This window comes from Monodelphis domestica, chromosome X (genome assembly GCF_027887165.1).
Source record: "Monodelphis domestica isolate mMonDom1 chromosome X, mMonDom1.pri, whole genome shotgun sequence".
Taxonomy (NCBI): domain Eukaryota; kingdom Metazoa; phylum Chordata; class Mammalia; order Didelphimorphia; family Didelphidae; genus Monodelphis; species Monodelphis domestica.
In genome coordinates this window covers 30,691,333-30,715,540 of record NC_077235.1, presented here as the reverse complement: position 1 = coordinate 30,715,540, position 24,208 = coordinate 30,691,333, and the positions used below count along the sequence as shown (strand labels likewise).

The following is a 24,208-nucleotide window of genomic DNA, read 5'->3' as shown; positions in this document are numbered from 1 at the left end:
AAGCAAAGAATACTAGATCTGGACCGGGGCCCATGACTTAGTTAAGATCTCTTATTCAAATGGATTCTCTGATCTCACTGCCCATGTAGATTCTCCTCCAAACACCCAGATGGTGGTGGCCCATCCACACTGGACCATCCTGTACCACTGTCATCCCTGCCCTGCCCTCCAAGGTCACCACAGAGAGTCCACCCAGTGTGCTGGGAGCCTCCCTCACTCTCTCCTGTGACATAGGTGGCCACTGGTTATCCCCTGCTCTTACCACATATGTGATCGATGAGCCCATCCTCTTTTTCAGTCCCGTATCCATAAGTAAAGCCTTCAAAACATCAGCTGCTTCCTTTCTGATGAATCTGCAGAAAGGGCCAAAGCAAATTCTGAGTTAGTTCTGATCATTCCTGTCATACCCATTTTGGAGAAGATAGCAAGCCAAGACAGAAAGGTCTGCATTAAATGGCATGTATATATATTTAATGTAATGCAATGTAATTTTTAATTTTTTTCCCACCGTTATATGATTCATGTTCTTTCCTTCCTCTCCCCCCCCCCCCCCATAGCTGACACACAACTCCACTAGGTTTTACAGAAATTCAACTAGGACTAGAGCTCAAAAGTCTAGAGACACTTTGGCTTGTTTTTATATATCATCATCATCATCATCATCATCATCATCATCACTGCCATTTATATAACACCTAATATGTGCCAGTCCCTGGGCTAAGTGTTTTTACAGGTGAGATCTCATTTGCTCTTCACAAAAACCCTGGGAGGTAGGCACAATTATCTCCATATAAATATGTGTGTGGATGTGTCTGTATGTGCCTCTCTGCACACATGTATGTACACTTATACAGGTAAACACGCATGGACACACCAAGTAATCCTTTTGCTTGTTTTCTCAATTCTGTAAAAGCTCTCCCTCACTGTGGAAAAGCCACCCTCCTAGCAGTCCCAGATGTCAAACTATACTATAAAGCAGTGGTCATCAAAACAATTTGGTACTGGCTAAGAGACAGAAAGGAGGATCAGTGGAATAGACTTGGGGTAAGTGAGCCCAGCAACACAGTCTATGACAAGCCCAAAGATCCCAGCTTTTGGGACCAAAATCCACTATTTTACAAAAACTGCTGGGAAAATTGGAAGACAGTGTAGGAGAGATTAAGTTTAGATCAACATCTCACACCCATTCACGGTGAATGACTTGAATATGAAGAAGGAAACTATAACTAAATTAGATGAACATAGAAGAGTATACTTGTCAGATCTATGGGAAAGGAAAGATTATAAGACCAAGCAAGAGATAGAGAATATTACAATATGTAAAATGAATAATTTTGATTACATTAAATTAAAAAGGTTTTGTACAAACAAAACCAATGCAACCAAAACTAGAAGGGAAGCAACAAATTGAGGGAAAAAATCTTTATAACAAAAACCTCTGGCCTAGGTCTAATTTCAGCTAAATCAATTGTACAAAAAAAATCAATCCATTCCCCAATTGATAAATGGGCAAGGGACACAAATATGCAGTTTTCAGATAAAAAAATCAAAACTATCAATAAGCACATGAAAAAGTGCTCTAAATCTCTCATAACTAGAGAAATGCACATTAAACAACTCTGGGGGACCTAACAGACTGGCCAATATGGCAACAAAGGAAAATAATAAAGTTGATGGGGATATGATGAAATTGGGACACTAATGCCTTGCTGGTAGAATTGTGAATCTATCCAACCATTGTGGAAGGCAATTTGGAACTCTGCCCAAAGGGTGCTAAAAGACTGCCTGCCCCTTGATCCAGTCATAGCACTGCTGTGTTTGTACCCCAAAGAGATAATAAGGAAAAAGACTTGTACAAGAATATTCATAGCTGCACTCTTTGTGGTGGCCAGAAATTGGAAAACGAGGGGATGCCCTTCAATTGGGGAGTGGCTGAACAAATTGTGGTATCTGTTGGTGATGGAATACTATTGTGCTCAAAGGAATAATAAAGTGGAGGAATTCCATGGAGACTGGAATGACCTCCAGGAATGGATGCAGAGTGAAAGGAGCAGAACCAGGAGACTATTGTACACAGAGACTGATACACTGTGGCACAATCGAATGTAATGGACTTCTCTACCAGCAGCAATGCAATGATCCAGGACAATCCAGAGGAACTTATGAGAAAGAACACTATCCACATCCAGAGAAAAAACTGTGGGAGTAGAAACACAGAAGAAAAACATTTACTAGATCACAAGGGGATGTGATTGGGGATGTTGACTTTAAATAATCACTCTATTGTAAATATTAATAATATGGAAATGGGCTTTGAACAATGGTACATGCAAAACCCAGTGAAATTGCTCATCAGCTCGGTGTTGGGGGGAGGGAGGAGGGGAGGGAAAAAACATGAATCATGCAACCATGGAAAAATATTCTAAATGAATTAATTAATTAAATAAATTTTTTTAAAAAGAAGAAAAGAAAAGCCACTGCCCCATTCTATAGTACATAAGATCATGGACGCCTGCAAGGCTGGGTAAACTTGCCGCCCCCCTCCAAGGCCCCCACATAAGTGAAGTCTATAATAACTTGCAAGGTTAAGCACAAACTAAGCCGGCCCCTCTTCTTACCTCACAACCCAGTGTGAAGGTCCAAATCCCAGAGAAGAGGTAGGCCAAAGTTTAATACCTCTCCGAAGCAGGGCCCTTTGGGCATCAAAGCACAAAAACCAAGCCAGCCTGCCCAAAGAGAAGTTTCAGGGGCTACCACAGGATGGAAGGAAGGGGTGCTGGGGTGGTGGCTGCTGCCAGATATACATAATAAAGGTAGGAATGCAGGTCCAGTAGGAAGAGAACAATGACCTTGTCTCCAGGGCAGCAGACTCAGCTTTCCAAGGACCAGAGAGGCTCCTCCATAGGAGACTCACCACCAGTTGATGAACTTCTTGGCCATGACAACTCATTAAGGGAATATGCCCATATCAATGAGATGGTGAGTCCATTGAGTGATTTGTGTGCACTTAAGTTCCAGGAGGTCAGAGAACAGTCATCTCTTCCCAGCATCTGGCCCAGGGCTCCCCAAATTCTAGATACTGACATGCAGGCCTGCCAATTGAAATGAATGAACGCTCCCTGGGGGAGGCAGGCTTTGAATGAAGGCCTGGGTAGACCCCGCAGGACCTGACCTAGCACACTAGTCAAAAGATTATGCATGTAAATAGCTCGATTCAGGCCTTTAAATGACAATGTGCACAAAATGTGGGTGGGTAGGATGAGGAAATAAAGAATCTTAGCCTTGGATGCAAAGTCAACATCCTGGCCAGGGGAGAGGGGATACATGACTTATTATGCAAACAGCTTTGATCCCAAAGGAAGTGGAATCCAATGGGCAGATCTCACGGAGGCCTCTTGGGCTAAAGACAATTTGCAAGCAGGGCTATAGGACCTTTTCAAATGCAAAGACAAGTCTGACTAGGGGTGTGCCCATGGAGGATAACAAAACAACAAATTTCAAGATTATTAAATTAACAACAATCCACAACCTAGCAAGACTTGGAGAAAGGTTTTTGAACTTGGCCAACGGCTGGGATTTTTATCTTGGGGGGGGGGGGTGTCTAATGGAATGTTTCTTTACACTTGGGCAGATCCCATCAGAATATTTGCCTAAAGGCCATGAAGAGAAGTCCCATTGCAGGGTCTATTATGGTTTCTTTTTTTAATTGAAAACGTTTATTTAATTAATTAATTTAGTATATTTTTCCATGGTTACAAGATTCATGTTCTTTCCCTCCCCTCCCCACCCCCACCCCTGTAGCAACACGCAGTTCCACTGGGTTTTACATGTGTCCTTGATCCAGACCTATTTCCATAATATTGATATTTGCACTAGGTTGATCATTTAGAGTCTCCATCCCCAATCCTATCCCCATCGTCTCATGTGATCAAGCAGTTGTTTTTCTTCTGTGTTTCTGCTCCCACAGTTCTTTCTCTGGATGTGGACAGTGTTCTTTCTCATAAGTTCTGCAGGGTCTATTATTGAATCCAACAGAATTTCAAAAAAGAGAGGCATTATGGAGCCCTCAGTAGACAAGGTCCTGGCAGAAGGGTCTCTGGAAGATGTCTGGGTGTTTCTGTCAACAGAAAGTCAACTAGGAAGGGCTCAAAAGTAGAACTTACCCAAATAAGGCCACTCTTGCCACTCTTGCTCCTTTTGTATAAGGGATATACCCACAGACATGGCCTGGTGTCATTCCTGTAAGAGTGAGGGAACTAATGGCAAAGGTTGCTCCCACTGGGCCTGCCAAGGTGCCCCCCACACCTATAAATGAAAAGATGATGCTTCTATTTTCAACTTGAAAAGAAACGTGCTGTTCTTCATTCTATTGTAAGACAATGCTGTTTGGTGCATTGTTGGATGGGCTGGTGGAGGGAAGGAAGCCCTGCGCCCTAGTCTCGCCTTTGCCACTGACTTGATATGAGATTTTGACAGAGTACACTGAATTGGTAGTTGTAAAATAAACCTGGTGCTTGAGAAAGATCATTCTAGCCACCATTGGTGGATAGCAGGGTTTGGAATAGGATGAGATGGCCAACAAAGCTGCCCTGCCCTCTAGGTTCCGTCCCTGTCCCAGTTCTATAGAGAGGATATGGTGGCGGCTCTTTTAACTGGCCTAATCCACCAGAATTCCTGAACTAAACCAACACAGAGAGAGCTTTCCATGAGTTTTCAATCCTCTTTCAAAACCTAAAAGTAACAAATCCATCCTTGGGAGCAGAGCTACAGTTAGTCATTCTTCCTCCTGGCTTAGAGGGCACACAATGAACTACCTGGGTCCTGGGTCACATGGAGAGATGCTAACTACTGATCCAGGCTGGTCACTATACAAGAGATTGAAGGATCCTGGACAGCTCATAAGCAAGACAACTTTGCTGTTGGTCCCTCTCAAACCTTTTCCCTCACACTTCCAGTAATTAGGCTCTTGCCTAGATTCTAGAGAGCTAGGGGATACACTGGCTAGAGGGTTGGCCTTGGAGTCAGGAAGATTTGAGTTCCAGTCTCACATTGGTGACACTTGCTGGGTCAGGCATCTGCAGTGACACTAGCTGTGTGGTTCTAGGCAAGTCATTTAACCTCTTTTTGCCCAAGTTTCTTCATCTGTAAAATGGGAATAATAATAGCACCTACCTCCCAGGGTAACTAGGAAGATCAGCTGAGACAAAGTATATTGAAAGTCTTAAAGCACTATATAATTTTGAGCTACAATTACTGTCAGGGTGATGATGATGCCCCTCTGGCCACCTCAAGTCAACAGACATTTATTCAGATTCTCATACAGGCAGCAGCCCATGCCCAGTGCTGGGGATAGGAAGGACAGAGTCCCTGCCTTCAAGGATAGCACAGTCTACTTAGAGGGACACAGCACAAAAACACTCCTAAGAATAATGCAAGGTAAAGTGGGATTAGGGCAAAGGAAAGAGCTTGACCAAGAGCTCCAGGAGCCCCTAAGAAGGCCCGGATTACTTTGAGGTAAGAAGGAATCTTGTAAAACTTCCCAGAGGAGGTGGAATAGGAGCTGAGCACTGAGGGGAGGAGAGGATTATGAGAATGTGGCCCCCATCTGGGCCTGAGGAAGGTGGCACGTGTGATGCTGAGAGACAGAAGAGAATAGGGCAAGATGGGGAAGAGCCAGTGCTCCAGTGGGACCACAACACAGAGCATGTGCAGAAAAGGTCCAGTGAAGCAAGGCTCAAAGGGAAGTCGGGGCTTCTTAGCACTGAAAGGGAGTGGAGAAGCTATTTACTTTAGCCCCTTCATCTTTCAGATGAGGAAAAGGAGGCCCAGGCAGGTTGTTGCCCAAAGAACTGGCAGATCCTGACTCTACACTGTACCCATACCCGGGTTTCGTTCTTATACCCCTGTGCCTGAGCCCCTGGCTAGTAAGTACCCCAGGGTTTAGGGGCCCTGCCTTGCTCTCCTCACTAGAATCCCTAGGGAATAGAGTCATGACATATAATTCCTCCTCTTGCTACTGTCACCAGATGCCATCATGCCAGCTGCTTGTCTGTCTGGGCCTCTGCCTACAGTCACACCATTGTGTCATTCTGCTCAACCTACCCATTGAGATAGTCACCTGTCGCCTGCTACCACCCTGATGCTGCCTGACTTCTCAGCATCTGCTATAAGCCTTCCCAGCATCCTCCTTCTGAAGATACCCATGGCTGGGACCTCTGGGGAGTGCCTACCCCGCTCCCAAGAGGCCATGTCTGTTCTCTAGGCCTGGCCCTTCCTGTTCTAGCCCACCAGGCCACTCCATTGACACAGGGAGGAGAGTTGGGCCTCTGCAAAAACCCAGACAGGAGATGAGAAGGAGATAGTGAGCAAAGGCAGCTCTGAGAGATGCCATAAAAAAAGAATGCTCAGAATAGAGGGAATGGTTAAAGACAGCGAGAGAAAAACGAGACAAGCATAACTCTTCAATTGGTACCGTAGGCAGGAGTGTGCCAGATCCAGCTCATACCAGCCAGCTGACTGTGAAATTTTCAGTGTAAGTATTTACAATTTGGAAATCGGCAAATGCTACAAGTCGGGGCTTGATTTATTATTTTGTCGATTGTCTAGACTTCAGAAAGTGATGGAGAAAATGTGAATAATGCAGATTAAACTGAAAAGTGTGTCCTGTGCACATTTTTACAAGTTAGTCGTTCAACATTTACCAGCATACCTCTGGCTGGAGAGAACTGAAATGATGTCAGTTTTATTGACAATGATAAAGAAGGTGAAAAGGAAGGCCAGCTAGCAGGGAAGGCATAGTTTCCAACAGGTCGGAACTCAGCAGAATATTCTGCGGAGATGGTGCACCCAATGGAATCTTGGCAATAGAAGGTACTTTGGAGGCCATCTAATCCAATCCCTGGACTTGAAGTATAATTCCCCTCTGTGGTACCCTTAATAAATGGTCACCCAATCTCTGCTTGAACACCCCCAGTGATGGAGAACTCACTGTCTCCTGTGGTAACCCATTATATTTTTGTATGGCCCTAATTATCAAGAAGTTTTATGGTGAGCCCAAAAATATAACATCTTATAACCTTATAACATCTACCTAGTTTTGTCCTCTGGACCTACACAGACCAAGTCAGCTTCTTCTTCCTCATTGCAGCCTTTGCATGCTTACAGGAATAATGTTTCCCCCCTCCCCACCCTTGCCCTGTCCTTGGGTCGATTCTCTTTTCTTTAAGCTAAGCATATCTCGTGCTTTCAGTAGTGGTTGGGGGGGGGAGAGAGAGAGAGAGAGAGAGAGAGAGAGAGAGAGAGAGAGAGAGAGAGAGAGAGCGAGAGAGCAAGTGGGCAGGGAAGTCCACCGGATGGTGGCTTCATAGGACTCAGATCCAGAACAAACCTTCGAAAACCCATGGATGTCCCATTCTCTCCCCCCACTCCCCACCAAGGTGGGGTGGGGACTCCAGCCTCGAAAAAGCCTAGAGTGGTCCAAAGGCCAAAGATAGTGCCCAACCAAACAAGAGAGGGTGCCATGTAGCTTGCCACATCTGTAGCCCAGATGTCCTGTGTAACCAGAGTACATGCCCGTATCAAAAAGAGAACATTACATGCTCCCCCAAAGTCTGTGGCCAGCACAAGAGCACCGGGGAGCCCATCCACGTGGCAAAGCGAGTTTGTTATTGGTGTCACATCAAAGCCCGGGGCTCACCAAATGACTGCCCTCTGAGGTCATTTAATTATGATTAAGTGAACTAAGAACCAGGGTAAATGGCATTGTATACTCTAGTGGGTTAAGGTATGAGATGGAGCCGTGGCGAATAAGATTTATGGCCCAAACTCATGCAACCTTACAGTAATTTCATGACATTTTTACTGCGAGGCGAGCAGTGCCAGTTCTTGAAATAATTAAAATTACACCCCAGGCCGAGTGCTGGGCTCCAGGAACTTACGGGAAGCTGCCGGACAGGATGAGGAACAGGTTACTTTCTTTGCAACTAGACTACACCAGAAGGCAGTTCCTTTTCTCTGCATTCCCAACATGGTGGGCCGCCTTTCCCCAGAGTAGCCAAGGGCCCAGGCCCAAACAATGGCTACTCCCATTGGGCTTGGGGAAGTGCCCGCTCAGCCCCATGTTACATGCCCCACTGCCCTCTCAGGGAACCTGCCCTAGCTTGGAGGACACTGACAGCCCCCAACCCAGAGTCAGGCCCAAGAGAGAGAGAGAAGTCAGTGCTGTCCATGGTAGTAGAGCAAACTCTTCCCACTGATCTCTAAAGAAGTTGAATGGAACCAAGTTGGGGCAGAAGGCCTTCAGAGCCTGTTCAGACAGTTCAGACAGTTCAAAGGTGACTTTGAGCCCAGGTCAAGGGCTCTCCATAGCTCCATCCCCACCGTTTGTCCTAGAGAATTTCAAATGGGAATTCTCCCGATTGTGGGTGTTCCTTGCTCCCACTGTCAGTTGGGGGGTCGCTGGGGGGATGTAATTCAGGGCCTTCTCTTCTTTGCAGTTACTGACATCTGCGAGAGTTTCTGGTTATGCTAGGTGTGAAGAAATCTGGTTTCATTCTTTCTTCCTTTTTTTTCATTGTTATTTAACTTATAATTGGTGTGTTAAACAGGGTAACATATGTTGGTTGGGTATTCAAATAGCCGGGCCCCTTTAAAAAGTCAGGTTGCTGAGTCATTCACGCAGAGAAAGCCTGAGGGGGATAATTAGAAACAGTTGGGCTAGGCTGGCACCATCACACACATACCCCCACTACAAAAGGCAGAAGAGGGCGAGAGGGGGCTTCCTACCATGGGAGACAAGATAGAGCTAGGACGCCTTTTCTAAAGGACTGTTGCTATGTCAATCCACGATTCTCCTTTTTATAGAAGAAAAAGGAATAATGCCTTTGTCTCGACTGCTCTAGCAGTTTCTCTAGAAGTGACCTTGGTGATCAAGAGAAGAAATTATGGAGGAAAAAAGGCAAGAAGTTTAATGGGGCTTGTACAACAAAGAGCAATATCGGAGGGGAAACGTGTGCACCATGTACATCAGGTAGAGGCCACGGGATCACAGATTTACAATTGGAAGGAACCCTCTGGTTCATCCAGACTCTCGTAATCTATAAGGAGCCAGTGCGTACGTTTGAACCCAATCAGATTTCCCAGTTGAGCAACAGTCAGAGGAATTTCTGGCCACCCTTTGTCTTTTTTTCCCCCTTTCTGAGCAGAGGTCAGAGACCAAAGACATGAGAATGGACTAATGAACTTGTCTGGCCCAAGAAATGGCAGCAATGAGGACAGTGGAAGTGTATCCTGGAGAAGCCAATGGAAACTCCTCCACGGCCCAGGATAGGAGCTCCTGGACAATATAATTTCTGAGCCCCTGCCTCCCAGTTAGAAGACGGAGATGTCCCAGAATGCGTGATCCTGGAACCCAGCCTTCTAGCCAGAAAGGGGAGATTCTTTGGGGAGCAAATGCTTGGGGAAACCCCAAAAGAGTAAACCTCAAACTCAGGAGCTTGGAGGACTTATTTTTTATGCAAAGAAGGGGATCCTTTGAGCAAAATGCTTGTTAAAAAACAGGCAAGGGAGGGGGGAGGGAGACAGAGACAGAGAAGGAGACACAGAAACAGAGAGGGGGAGGAAGAAACAGAGGCAGAAAGAGATAGACAAAGAGAGTGAGACAGACACAGAGACAAAGGAAAGAGAATGAGAGAGAGAGAGAGAACGAGAGAGAGACAGAGAGGGAAGGAGAGACAGAGAGGGGGAGGAAGAGACAGAGGCAGAGAGAGATAGACAAAGAGAGTGAGACAGAGACAGAGAGACAAAGGAGAGAAAATGAGAGAACAAGAGAGAGACAGAGAGAGGGAGGGAGAGACAGAAACAGAGAGGGGGAGGAAGAGACAGAGGCAGAGATAGACAAAGAGAGTGAGACAGACACAGAGACAAAGGAGAGAGAATGAGAGAGAGAGAGAGAACAAGAGAGAGACAGAAACAGAGAGGGGGAGGAAGAGACAGAGGCAGAGAGAGACAAAGAGAGTGAGACAGAGACAGAGAGACAAAGGAGAGAAAATGAGAGAACAAGAGAGAGACAGAGAGAGGGAGGGAGAGACAGAAACAGAGAGGGGGAGGAAGAGACAGAGGCAGAGAGAGATAGACAAAGAGAGTGAGACAGACACAGAGACAAAGGAAAGAGAATGAGAGAGAGAGAGAGAACAAGAGAGAGACAGAGAGGGAAGGAGAGACAGAAACAGAGAGGGGGAGGAAGAGACAGAGGCAGAGAGAGACAAAGAGAGTGAGACAGAGACAGAGAGACAAAGGAGAGAAAATGAGAGAACAAGAGAGAGACAGAGAGAGGGAGGGAGAGACAGAAACAGAGAGGGGGAGGAAGAGACAGAGGCAGAGAGAGATAGACAAAGAGAGTGAGACAGACACAGAGACAAAGGAAAGAGAATGAGAGAGAGAACAAGAGAGACACAGAAACAGAGAGGGGTAGGAAGAGACAGAGGCAGAGAGAGATAGACAAAGAGAGTGAGACAGACACAGAGACAAAGGAAAGAGAATGAGAGAGAGAGAACAAGAGAGAGACAGAGAGGGAAGGAGAGACAGAAACAGAGAGGGGGAGGAAGAGACAGAGGCAGAGAGAGACAAAGAGAGTGAGACAGAGACAGAGAGACAAAGGAGAGAAAATGAGAGAACAAGAGAGAGACAGAGAGAGGGAGGGAGAGACAGAAACAGAGAGGGGGAGGAAGAGACAGAGGCAGAGAGAGATAGACAAAGAGAGTGAGACAGACACAGAGACAAAGGAAAGAGAATGAGAGAGAGAGAGAGAACAAGAGAGAGACAGAGAGGGAAGGAGAGACAGAAACAGAGAGGGGGAGGAAGAGACAGAGGCAGAGAGAGACAAAGAGAGTGAGACAGAGACAGAGAGACAAAGGAGAGAAAATGAGAGAACAAGAGAGAGACAGAGAGAGGGAGGGAGAGACAGAAACAGAGAGGGGGAGGAAGAGACAGAGGCAGAGAGAGATAGACAAAGAGAGTGAGACAGACACAGAGACAAAGGAAAGAGAATGAGAGAGAGAGAGAGAACAAGAGAGACACAGAAACAGAGAGGGGTAGGAAGAGACAGAGGCAGAGAGAGATAGACAAAGAGAGTGAGACAGACACAGAGACAAAGGAAAGAGAATGAGAGAGAGAGAACAAGAGAGAGACAGAGAGGGAAGGAGAGACAGAAACAGAGAGGGGGAGGAAGAGACAGAGGCAGAGAGAGACAAAGAGAGTGAGACAGAGACAGAGAGACAAAGGAGAGAAAATGAGAGAACAAGAGAGAGACAGAGAGAGGGAGGGAGAGACAGAAACAGAGAGGGGGAGGAAGAGACAGAGGCAGAGAGAGATAGACAAAGAGAGTGAGACAGACACAGAGACAAAGGAAAGAGAATGAGAGAGAGAGAGAGAACAAGAGAGAGACAGAGAGGGAAGGAGAGACAGAAACAGAGAGGGGGAGGAAGAGACAGAGGCAGAGAGAGACAAAGAGAGTGAGACAGAGACAGAGAGACAAAGGAGAGAAAATGAGAGAACAAGAGAGAGACAGAGAGAGGGAGGGAGAGACAGAAACAGAGAGGGGGAGGAAGAGACAGAGGCAGAGAGAGATAGACAAAGAGAGTGAGACAGACACAGAGACAAAGGAAAGAGAATGAGAGAGAGAGAGAGAGAGAGAACAAGAGAGACACAGAAACAGAGAGGGGTAGGAAGAGACAGAGGCAGAGAGAGATAGACAAAGAGAGTGAGACAAACACAGAGACAAAGGAAAGAGAATGAGAGAGAGAGAACAAGAGAGAGACAGAGAGGGAAGGAGAGACAGAAACAGAGAGGGGGAGGAAGAGACAGAGGCAGAGAGAGACAAAGAGAGTGAGACAGAGACAGAGAAACAAAGGAGAGAAAATGAGAGAACAAGAGAGAGACAGAGAGAGGGAGGGAGAGACAGAAACAGAGAGGGGGAGGAAGAGACAGAGGCAGAGAGAGATAGACAAAGAGAGTGAGACAGACACAGAGACAAAGGAAAGAGAATGAGAGAGAGAGAGAGAACAAGAGAGAGACAGAGAGGGAAGGAGAGACAGAAACAGAGAGGGGGAGGAAGAGACAGAGGCAGAGAGAGACAAAGAGAGTGAGACAGAGACAGAGAGACAAAGGAGAGAAAATGAGAGAACAAGAGAGAGACAGAGAGAGGGAGGGAGAGACAGAAACAGAGAGGGGGAGGAAGAGACAGAGGCAGAGAGAGATAGACAAAGAGAGTGAGACAGACACAGAGACAAAGGAAAGAGAATGAGAGAGAGAGAACAAGAGAGAGACAGAGAGGGAAGGAGAGACAGAAACAGAGAGGGGGAGGAAGAGACAGAGGCAGAGAGAGACAAAGAGAGTGAGACAGAGACAGAGAGACAAAGGAGAGAAAATGAGAGAACAAGAGAGAGACAGAGAGAGGGAGGGAGAGACAGAAACAGAGAGGGGGAGGAAGAGACAGAGGCAGAGAGAGATAGACAAAGAGAGTGAGACAGACACAGAGACAAAGGAAAGAGAATGAGAGAGAGAGAGAGAACAAGAGAGAGACAGAGAGGGAAGGAGAGACAGAAACAGAGAGGGGGAGGAAGAGACAGAGGCAGAGAGAGACAAAGAGAGTGAGACAGAGACAGAGAGACAAAGGAGAGAAAATGAGAGAACAAGAGAGAGACAGAGAGAGGGAGGGAGAGACAGAAACAGAGAGGGGGAGGAAGAGACAGAGGCAGAGAGAGATAGACAAAGAGAGTGAGACAGACACAGAGACAAAGGAAAGAGAATGAGAGAGAGAGAGAGAACAAGAGAGAGACAGAGAGGGAAGGAGAGACAGAAACAGAGAGGGGGAGGAAGAGACAGAGGCAGAGAGAGACAAAGAGAGTGAGACAGAGACAGAGAGACAAAGGAGAGAAAATGAGAGAACAAGAGAGAGACAGAGAGAGGGAGGGAGAGACAGAAACAGAGAGGGGGAGGAAGAGACAGAGGCAGAGAGAGATAGACAAAGAGAGTGAGACAGACACAGAGACAAAGGAAAGAGAATGAGAGAGAGAGAGAGAGAGAGAACAAGAGAGACACAGAAACAGAGAGGGGTAGGAAGAGACAGAGGCAGAGAGAGATAGACAAAGAGAGTGAGACAAACACAGAGACAAAGGAAAGAGAATGAGAGAGAGAACAAGAGAGAGACAGAGAGGGAAGGAGAGACAGAAACAGAGAGGGGGAGGAAGAGACAGAGGCAGAGAGAGATAGACAAAGAGAGTGAGACAGAGACAAAGAGACAAAGGAGAGAAAATGAGAGAACAAGAGAGAGACAGAGAGAGGGAGGGAGAGACAGAAACAGAGAGGGGTAGGAAGAGACAGAGGCAGAGAGAGATAGACAAAGAGAGTGAGACAGACACAGAGACAAAGGAAAGAATGAGAGAGAGAGAGAACAAGAGAGACACAGAGAGGGAAGGAGAGACAGAAACAGAGAGGGGTAGGAAGAGACAGAGGCAGAGAGAGATAGACAAAGAGAGTGAGACACAGAGACAGAGACAGAGAGAAGGGAGAAAGAACAAGAGAGAGAGAAAGAGACAAATGAGAGAGAGAGAGAGAATAAGAGAGAGTGACAGAGACAGACAGAGTCAGAGACAGAAAGAGAGAGGGAGTTAGTTGGAGGAGCAGTAAAAGCCTAAAGCTTGGAAGAGCGCTATTACAATAACTTATTCAGTCGGAGCAGTTCTAATGGGATGGGATTGCCTGTCTAGCAGCCCCAATGTGTTTCCTTTATGGGAGGGAGGCCAAATCACAGTGTAGCACTATAAGGATGGATGGGGGGACCATCCAGGACCCAATAGGCGAGTGGGATTCACCAGAATGTCAGAGGGTTACCTTGATGTCCATATGATCCTAGGCAAGCCATTGGTCCTCTCTGGACTTCAGTTTCTTCCTCTAAAGATGAGAGGGCTGAGTCAGATAAAATCTCTTCAGGACCTAAATCCTCTAATCTGTGCCTTGCTAAGCAGTAGCCCAGATTCCTGGCTGAGGCTGACTCCTAATTTGCAGTGGAAAGACTCTCAGTATTATAGAAGAACATGTTATTCAAATGAGGAAACCCAAACCAAAGCATCAGTCCCAAAGACCCAAGTGTATCATCCCTAGTCACATCTCCTCCTAGGATGAGGGAGCCTCTGGCAGCCCCCTCCCCCAATCCCCAGTCACGCTTTCTCCTGTCAAGCTTTGCCAAGGTTGGGGGAGGAGGGAGCCCAAGAACAGTTTTCTTTTTCTTTTTCTACTCTCTTCCATTGTTCCAGCTCTCCCCAGCTCTGTAGCCTGACCAGCAGGCTTTGCGGTTCTTTGTTGGTTTTTAAAGCAAGGTAGAGCCGAGATTGTAGAGCACTCCATCTTGGGCTGCCATCTTCCCTGTACAAGACAAAGTCCAAATATGCAGGGGCCCTCATCTCCCAGCTGCTAGGGAGCCAGCCCCACCCCTGGCCTCCCCTTTTCTTTGCTCTTCCACTCAGTGTCCCCTAGCCATTAACCCTGCTCCCTGGCAGGTAAACACCATTCATTCTCGGGTCTCTCACTGGGGGAGAGGGAAGGGGACGAGAACGCCAGCCTCCCCCTTCCTCCACATAGGTGTCTGCCTACGGGAAAGGCCAGCCCTGATGCCAGGCATCCTGCCAAAGCCGAGGCCTTCTGGCAACCAGCTTCAAGAGGATCAGGGAGCCTCCGGAAGGTTCAAAGTCCCTAATGAAGAAGGGGTTCAGACGACAAAACAATTACTTGGCCTCTTGGTTTGCTTTCCAAGTGAGCCTGAGTGCTGGTTCTTGGCTGGCCTCTGTGAGGAAAAAGAAGGAAACTCATTTTTCATCAAGGCTGTTTCCAAAGTCCAATCTGTCTGTCTGCAAAGAAATTCCATGACGGAGTTGGGAGCTTCAGGCGGCAGCAGGTGGAACGTGTTTGGTCCCCGGCGGGAATTCCTGGGCCCAGATCCCAAGGCTCTCTCTCTCTCTATTTCCCCAGCAGCAGAGCCAGCCCCCTGCCCACCCAACTGGCCTCCATTTGCACGATCCTCAGCCCAGTCACAATGCCTTCTGGGATGTTCTCTTTCTCCCTCCTTCTCTGTCTGGGTCTCTTTCTCCCTCTCTGTCTGTGTGTCTCTCTTTCTCCGTCTCTGTCCCACTCCCAGTGTCTCTTTCTCTCTCCATCTGTCTCTCTTCCCCTCATGTCTCTTTCTCCCTCCCTCTGTCTCTGTCTCCTTCCCTCTTGGTCTCCCTCTTCCCCCACCCTGTGTTTGTGTGCCCTCCTTCCCCATCTGTCTCCCTGCTCCCCTTCACTCTGTGTGCCTTTTTCTCCCTCTTCCTGGTGTCTTAGTCCCCCTCCCTCTCAGTCTTTCTGGGCCTCTTATTTTGAGTCCAACACCACCAAAGGGAGAAAAGGGAGCCCGACTCGTGCAGAAGGGGCATGGGGAGGGGGGAAATCATGCCTCACAGCCCACTCTCTCCTGTGATAGATGGCCCTCTTTGCAGCCCCTCCCCACGGCAGCAGCACCTTGATGATTCCCACAAGATAGGCTATGTGCCCCTCTTTTTTGGACTCCAGCCTCCACAGCCTCTGCCCCAAGGAGTCAGGTCTGCGAGAGGAGGTACCGAGCAGAGGATCAGAGGGGGCCCGAGCTAGAAGCAACCTAAAACAAAGGCGATCTCTTCATTTGTCAGGTGAAGAAACGAAACTTCAGAGACAGGGAACGAAAAACCTAGGCTCCACTCCAAAGCCAGCTGCTCTCGCTCTGCCAATTTGATCATCTAATCAGGAGAAGGCCTGGGGAGTCCTCCTGGGCAGCAGGGGGTGAAAGAAGTCCCAAGCCCCTAGATAAAAAAACACAAACATCCCCATGTCTGTCTTCTCCTTTTGGTCCAAGCTGCAGGATCCCAAGGTAGGCCCATTTGTCCACTGTGCTCGCCATGGACAACGGTTCACTGTCTCCCACCGCTAAAGACTTTGCTGCAGTATCCCCTAGGCATAGCCTGGTAAAATTTAAGGCCTGGACCATGGCGGGCACATTCCGCCATTCTGCCCACCCCCCATCTCCCAGAATCCAGTCATCCTAGTTTTAGAAGTCGCCACATTTTATTCATACAGTGAAAAGAAGAGACATGATCTACACCAAGGGAAGCAGAGGGCTTTGCCCTCTCCATAAAAACTTACCAAATGGAGGGGAAAGCAGTTGGCAAATGAATGTGTGGGGGCTGGGTTTCGAGAGAACTCTATGGCAAAGTTCTAAACCCTTCGGCTGCTGGTTAACAGTGCCAGTTCCAGGACAGCTCATCATGGCCCAGATCTCTCATAGGAAATGTAAAGAACGTGCAACTTGAACAGCTTCGAGACAATTCACACACATTCTCTTTTCTCCAAGACCATGGCAGCTTTGATCAGGGCAGCCAATCCTAAGCAAAGGATTAGTGTTGACAACAGAAATGAAAACTGAACCCAAAGTCACGAATTGGCTGATTGCTCTCTTCCCAGCTTTGGCTCCCAGGATTGCAGCTGGGGCCAAGCCTCAGTTTTCCCATCTGTAAAAAGGAGGGGTCAGACTCCATGAGCAATAAGGTCTCTCCTAACTCTGAGATTGTGTTTCTGTGTATTTGCACACACCCAGGGATGCATGTGCATGAGCTCAGAGGCGAATATGAGACAGCTTCTGCACCGGAAGGAAGGGGGATCCTGGCAGCAGCCATCTCAGTGAGAAGCCACTCAGCTTTTGGCCTGACTACACTAATTAAAGAAAGGGAGCAAACTTGGAGACTGAAAGCTGTGTCAACACAAGCTGTGAACAGGAGCCTGACCCCTGTGGGGGCTTGCAAAGAAGAGTTTACCTTGCTTCTAACCTGCAGCCCCACTAAGGCAGCTTGCAACTTTCCAACAAAACAAACCTGGAGGTCATAGGGCAGGCTGCCCCCCTCCAACAGCTGTTCAGACCAAGCTTTACAGCTGTTGACATGCAGCTGATCCAAAAGCCTGGGAGGGAGAGGGCCCAGAGAGCTGGAATCTGGCTCAGCTATTCCTATGGAAATGTCACCTAGTCACTGCCACCATCACACAGCTGTTCAAAGCTCTACTGTCTACCAGACATCCTGGGAACTGCTCCCTGGGCAGCAGGGCTTGCCAGGGGGTGTGTGGGTAGCCCTGGGAAGTCACAAGGCCCCATTTAAGAAAGGTTTCACTTCACACCCAGCAAACTGGCAAAGATAACGAAATATGGGACTAGGCAATGCTGGAGGGGCTGTGGAAAGACAGGTGCGCCGATCCACCCTGTTGGTGGAGCTATGCATTGGTCCAAACATTTTGGAAAGTTATTTGGGATTATGCTACAGAAATGGCTTTGAATGCCCACATTCTTTGATCCTGGGATCCCACTGCCAGACATAGACCCCAGAGAGGTCAAAGGCAAAAGAAAGGTCCTAGAGACATCAAAATATTCAGAGTAACACTTCTGTGGCAGCAAAGAAAAGAAGCAAAAAAGGTGCCCACTGCTTGGTGATTGGCTCAATAAATATGGGTAAGTGAATGTAACGGAATTTACCAACATACAGTAAGAAATGATGACTACGAAGAATTCAGAGGAACATGGGAAGGTGTATGAACTGGAGCTGAAAGAACTGAAATAAGCAGAACCAGGGAAATAATTTATACAATGACTGCAACAACAAAAGAACCAGAAAGAAAATTTTTAAACAGCTGAGTACTATGTAATTATAATGGCCAAGCTTGACTTCAGAGAAGAAATGAGAACACTGCATATACCGTCAGACCCAGTTGATATGTCATTTTGTTTCACTGAGCTGCTTTTTTCTCTTTCTTTTTTATTCTTTGCCACAAGGGATATCCCACTGTGTCAGCAGCGGGTATGTGGTGGGGAGAGAAATTCAAAATCAGAGGTGATTGAGAAACCCACAATGCCAATAAAAATTAATTATCTTTCAAAAAATAAATATGTTGGGGACAGAAAAAGATACAGGGGTCAGAGAGGAGGAAGTGACAGAACCATATATATACTTCCAGAAAGAGACAAAGCGAAATAGGCAGAGACAGATGGGAAAGAAAGAGCCAGGAAATAATTACAGATTTAGAGTTAAAAGGGACCCTGGAGATTACCTATTTATTTTATATTTTCTATACTTATTTTATCTCTTATATATACAGACCCCGGGCAACGGCTTTGACAGGCCGGCTAAACTTTGTGAGGGTAGCCATTGGGTCGTCGACCCCTGGTGAACCAGGGCTTTGCTCACCCAGCATGTGAAGACTGCTTCGGCCGAACAGACGGAAGAAACCAACAAGAAGGTTCAACGGCTGAGAGGGCAACGCAGCAAAGCACAGTGGAGTGCTTAGGGTGTGTTGGAGCACAAAAGACAACACGGCCATCCAATGCAGATGAGGAAGTCTCCAGTTATAACGATTTTTCGTGCCATTGGACCCAGGCTTCCAACGCTGAGAGAGTGGGACTGTCTCTGTGCATCGACTCTTCCACTTAAATCTCTTTTATGTACAAGTGTCTTTGTGCAAAATGCACAAAGACAATCGTCATTCTCCGTTACCAAGAGACTACTACCATATATGTTTTATTGGGGAGGAAATTGAGGCTCATGAAGGGAAATGACTTGGCCAAAGTCAAATGGGTCCTTTAACTCCAAATACCATGCTCTTGCTATGGCACCACAGTGTTCTTCTGTCTGCTTTTTCCTTGAAGGCTTTCTTATCTCTTTGCAAACACAGAAGTCCTTGCTTCCACACTACCAGAATCATCAGCTAGTTAAAGTGTTACTCTCCTAAGTAACAAAGTTCTTGGGCCCTATTAGAATGTACATGGCTGGAACTTCACACACCACTTTGTCCCTCTCAAACATTAGTATCAGATAATACTGGGTTTGATGGCCATCTACGTGTGGGTCTTTTCTCCCCTAAGAGCTCTACACCAGTAGGCACTAATAAATTGTTGTTGAATGAATGAATAAATAGCCTGATTAGCTGCCGGAGAACATGTAGTGAACCATAAGAAGAGTTTCAGGTATTGTAGCTACTGATTATGGAGCCAATAGTAGAGCTAGTGTTCTTTGAGTCCTAATATACAACTGGTTATGAATCCACATAACTCTGTAACTATCTGTCCCACTTTTCTACAAGAATAGCCTGAGAGACTTAATCCCCAAACCCAAGTAAACTCTATCAACAGAAGCCCTGATCTTCCAAATGAATAATCCTGTCAAGGAAGGGAAGGAGGTTAGTCTGCCATGACTTGTTCTTGATGAAGCCAATGGAGCCACTTGGTGATCACTGCTTCCTTTTCTTCATGGTCACTAGTATACCTTTAATAATAAGTCCTAGAGCCCTTCCACAAATTGAGGTCAAGCTTGCTGGCCTATAGTTTTCAGACCCCATTCTCTTTCCTTTTTTAAAAGCCACAACTTCATTTGTCCTTCGCCAGTCCCATGGCACTTCTATTCTCTACCACTCCAAGTCTAAGTTCTCAATTATCAGAGCTGTCCAAATTGGTCCAAAAAGGTTGAAATTTAGAGGGACCACATGGGCAAGCATTTATTCAGCACCTACTATGTGCCAGGCACTGAGGATATTTCAAAGAAAGGCAAAAGACAGTCCCTGCCCTCAAGGAGTTCAGAGTCTAATGAAGGAGACAACATGCAAACAACTCTATATGTGCAAGCTATATATAAGATAAAATGGAAGTAACTGATAGATGAAAGGCCCTAGGAGTAAGGGGACCAAGGAGAGGATTGCTGTAGAAGACATGATTTTAGCTGAGACTTAGGGAAGCCAGGAGGTGGAAATGAGGAGAAGGAACATTCTAGACAAGGGAGAAAGTCAGTCAAAAGGTGTAGACCCACTCTTTAGGAAGATCACTTTAGTAGATAAGTGAAGGATGACTTGGAGTGGAGAGACATTTTGAGGCACAGAAACTAACCAGAAGGCTTATTGTAATATTCCAGGGATGGGATGACCTATACCAGGATGGTAGTAGTATCAGAGTGGGGAACAAGGTATATAGGAGAGATGTCATGAAGGTAGAATCAATAGGTTTCGGCAAAAAAAACAACAGATCTTGTGGGGGGGGGGGTGAGAGTGATGAGTCTAAGATGATACCTGATTTCCAGAGTGACTAGGAAAATAATATTCCCATGGGTGACTCTTAATAGTAACAGGAAAATTCAGAAGAGTTGAAAGTTTGGGAGAAAAGGTAGTGAGTTTAGCTCTAGACATATTCATTTTAAGAAGTCTATGAGATATCCAGTTCAAAACATCTACTAAGAAGCTGAAGATTGAGAATGAAGGTCAGGATAGAGGTAAGGGCTGGATATATAGATCTGCACAGAGATAATAATTAAACTGATGAAAGTTGATAAGATCACCAAGTAAAACAGCATAATATAGTATAGAAGGAGAAGAGAAGATGACTCTAGCAAGATACAGCCTTGGGAGATACTCACTCTTAGTGCAACATGGATGAAGAGTCGGCAAAGGAGACTGGAGGGTCTTCAGATAGGAAGAAGGAGAACTAGTGGACAGTAGCATCAAAAAATCAAACTTGAGAGAAGAAAGTATCAAGGAGAAGAGGATCATCAACAGCATCAAAGGCTGTACAAATGCCAAGAAAGATGAAGCTTGAGAAAAGGTCTTTGGGTTTGGCAATTAAGAGATCTAGGGAGAAAGCATTTTGCATTAAATGGTGAAGCCAGAACCCAGATCACAGAGAGTTAAGAAGAAAGTGAAAAGAAAAGAAGTGGAGGCACCAAATGTAAACTGCATTCTCGAGGAGTTTAGCCAGAAGAAGGAGGAAACACTTAGGATGCTAGCTATCATGAATGGACGGAGCAAAGTAGGATTTTTTTGAGGCTGAGGAAGAAAGACATGGAAGCAGCCAATAGAAAAGGAGGGGTTCAATATTAGTAAGAGAGTGGAGATGCTGGAGCAATCTGCTAGAGCAGCTGAGATGGAATGGCCAGGAGAAGGGCCACCTCTCAGTGAGACAGGGGTGAAGGAGGAGAGAGTGGCAGAAGGCCACAGCTAAATGATGGGGCATGAGGAGAGAAGAAGACGAAGGTTCTCAGTGAATGGCCTCAATTGTTTTTCAGTGAAATACAAGAAAGAGTTCTCAGTTGAGAACTATCTATGGGAGATCTTGGGGGGGATGAAAAAGTTTGGGAGAGCTAGTATGGTGAATGGGATAGCAAATGGAGTACGATGAAGTGAGGGCCCAGATGAGATGGGACTGTGAGAGTGATCTCAATAGGATGAAGGGACAGGGACCTGGGACTCAAGAGAACAGGAAAGCAACACAGCAACTATATTCCCCCTTCCGAACACACACATCCACCGCCAGCACTGATAGATGTTCACACATCCACAGCTATCAAGAAGGCATGCACTTGTACAAGCAGGCCAAGAGTCCTGGATCGCAAACCAGAAGCCCCCAAGTTCAAGGCCATATCCTGCCATTTACTACACAGCTGCCCTTGGGCAAGTCATTTCACAAATGTTGAGCTTTACTTTCCTCATCTGTGACATGGGAATAATAATCCTGATCCACAGGACCTGCCTCACAAAGTTATTCTGGGAATCAAGGCTCCAAATGGCCTACATAGCCTCACAAGAAGGAAGAGACAGAGTTAGGGCAGGCAAGGAATAAACACTAATCAAATCAAGTCCTTGCCTCCAAGTCAGGAAGAAAATGTGGGTTTGAATCTTATCTCAAACCCTTCCCAGAATCACAGGATCCCAGATAGAGAACTAGATGGCATCTCTTTATGACCTTCTAGCCTAACCCTCCTCCCTCATCTCAAAATAAGGAAACTGAGACCTAGAGTAGCTAAATGATTCATCCAGAATCAGACAGCTAGTGTCCGCAGTAGGACTGGAACTCAGTACTTCCTAACTCCTGAGCTCTTCATTCACTATGTCACCTGGGAGTCTCTCAACAACATTATGGTTTTATAAAGTCTAACCAGAAGGGACCTTAGAGGCCACAGGGTCCAGTTCAGTCTAGTCCAAACTCTTCATTTACAAAGGAGGAAACTGAGATAGTATAGGACAGCATTGATGAAGTATTGGCACACATGCCAGCCTGGCAGGAGGGAGCTGCTCCATTTCCCCCTTTCCCAGCACCCAAGGACATTTTTGCATGCTCTACCCCCTCTTTCCAGCCACCCAAAGCAAGCACTTCCTCCCTCTGCTCTCTCAGGTAATGTGGGGGGCTCACAGATAGCTTGAATTTGCCCTCTGGGCATTCAGACTCAAAAACTTTCACCACCACTAGTATAGGAGGCAACATTAGAAATCAAGTCTTCCTGATTCAAAGTCCAGCACTCTATCCACTTTGCCTAATGGTATCTGAACGACATTACAGTTTTGTAAAGTCCAACCAAGTCCCCATGGACATCATGGGTATCCCAGCTTCCCTTTCATGCCCTGACTTCAGAGGACTCCCTAGTCACCCACTAGCAGATAGCTTCCTTTTCTCCCTCTCTGGCATCTCAATAAAAGGCAGCAAAGTTCATTGAATCTGGTCCTTTTATTTCATAGATAGTGAAACAGAAGGGACTTGTCCAAGGCCATGTGAGTATTCATTGACAGGGTCGAGGCTAGACTCAGGGTCTCCTTTCCACCATGCAAGCCATCCCGGCTCCCGCTGGCCCCACCGCTGGGGCCACCGTTGTATTGGGCTCTCTTGGACCTAGGCCACAACCCCGGTTCTTGGGAAGGCTTCCAACTTCAGGGTCGACAGCAGCTTTGCTAGAGTCACAAAAGGTTGCCTAGCCCTGAGACAAGGAAAGGAGCTGCCATGAAAGCTCTCAGCTGCCTTCCAAGGAATCTCAGGGCTAGCTGGGAGTGAAGGGGCTGAGTCATGTTTTGGGAGAGGATAGTGTTTTTATACCCGCGATGCAGGGTGTTGTCATAATATTAATCATTATTATGGTTAAAAACAAATCAACTCATTCTAGAGCTATGACAAATCTGGGCCTCCTGCATTGTCTTTCTCTGGTTTAACCCTCTGCTACTGGAAAAGATTCAAGGAAGAGCCAGGCAAAGGCCCTTTGGCTTAGGCCCACATGGGTACCTTCTGGGATGGGGACCTGATGCTTTGTTTGTCACTGCTCAGAGATTAGTACAGCTACTCGCAGGTAATGAATCCATTCTCCTCTGAGGAAGACAGCCCGAAGTCACCCTTGGACCATGATGCGGAGGGAGGGGTAGGCAGGATGTTAGGGAGGAGCAGCATCCTATCTGCCCAGCAGTTCCCCAGAAGCAATGGACGCCAAGATGAGCTTCCTTCCCAGGGCCAGGGAGGGCTCCTGTGTCTGGCCCAGTGCACCTGTACCTGGAGACCTGGAGTTAACCTTGAATAGGCAGAATAGGTGGCCATCTATATGGCATGACTGTCATTCCCCAGGCAGCTTTCATGTACATCCCTTATACTCAGGAAGCATCTGCCCTGAATTTCCCTAGCTGCAATGGGATGACCCAATTGTCCGTCCAGAGCTGGAAAGGCCATCGAGGCCATCTGGTCCAACTCTCTCATTTGCCAGAGGAGGAAACTGAATGAAAAGAACTTCCCAAAGTCCCCCAGGTGGTATGGGGAAGAGCCAGTATGTGATCCCGGCTCCGCAGACTACGAATCCAGCATTCTTTCCATTAAACGCCACTGGAGTAGGAGAACATTCTTCCCATCTCAGGAGCTCCTTCAGTGGGAGATAGCAGTCTTCTGGCGGGGATAAGGGAGAATGGGAGACCCCAAGAGGGTCTAAAGGCATGGAAACTCCCCTTGAATCTGTGTCTATGAAGACTCCCATCCTCAACAAAGGACTTTGTCTCCTTAGAGCATGCATCTGTGCCAATTACAGAGGGAAACTGAGGCTTGGGGGAAAGAATGGGCTTGCCTAAGATCATAACGCATGGGTAGGACGGAGCCAGGGAAAGAGAGCCAGGTCTCTTGGCACTCCGCCCAGTGCCTCATCCAAAAAGACATGTGTGATTCTCCCTCAATGAGTCAGAGCAAATGGAAGGGAAGCAAGGTTATAGGAGGGGGTGGCTAAGGTCAAAGACCTTTTATTCAGCCTTTGAAAAGGAGCTCAAAGAATGACATTAATAGGCCCCAAGGATGAGAAGTTGAAGGATTCAGTGCGCCTAGAGCTGA

The 24,208-nt window shown here is 46.8% G+C and overlaps 1 long non-coding RNA gene across 6 annotated transcripts in view; it reads right to left on the bottom strand.

Moving 5' to 3' along the window:
• The window catches only part of LOC103094104 (uncharacterized), a 73,069-nt gene that overhangs the window by 44,337 nt on the left and 4,524 nt on the right, over nucleotides 1-24,208 (bottom strand). For all 6 annotated transcript variants that reach the window (XR_008914420.1, XR_008914421.1, XR_008914419.1 and 3 more), the window contains exon 2: nucleotides 263-353. This is a non-coding gene — a long non-coding RNA (uncharacterized LOC103094104). The remainder of the gene's footprint in view (nucleotides 1-262; nucleotides 354-24,208) is intronic.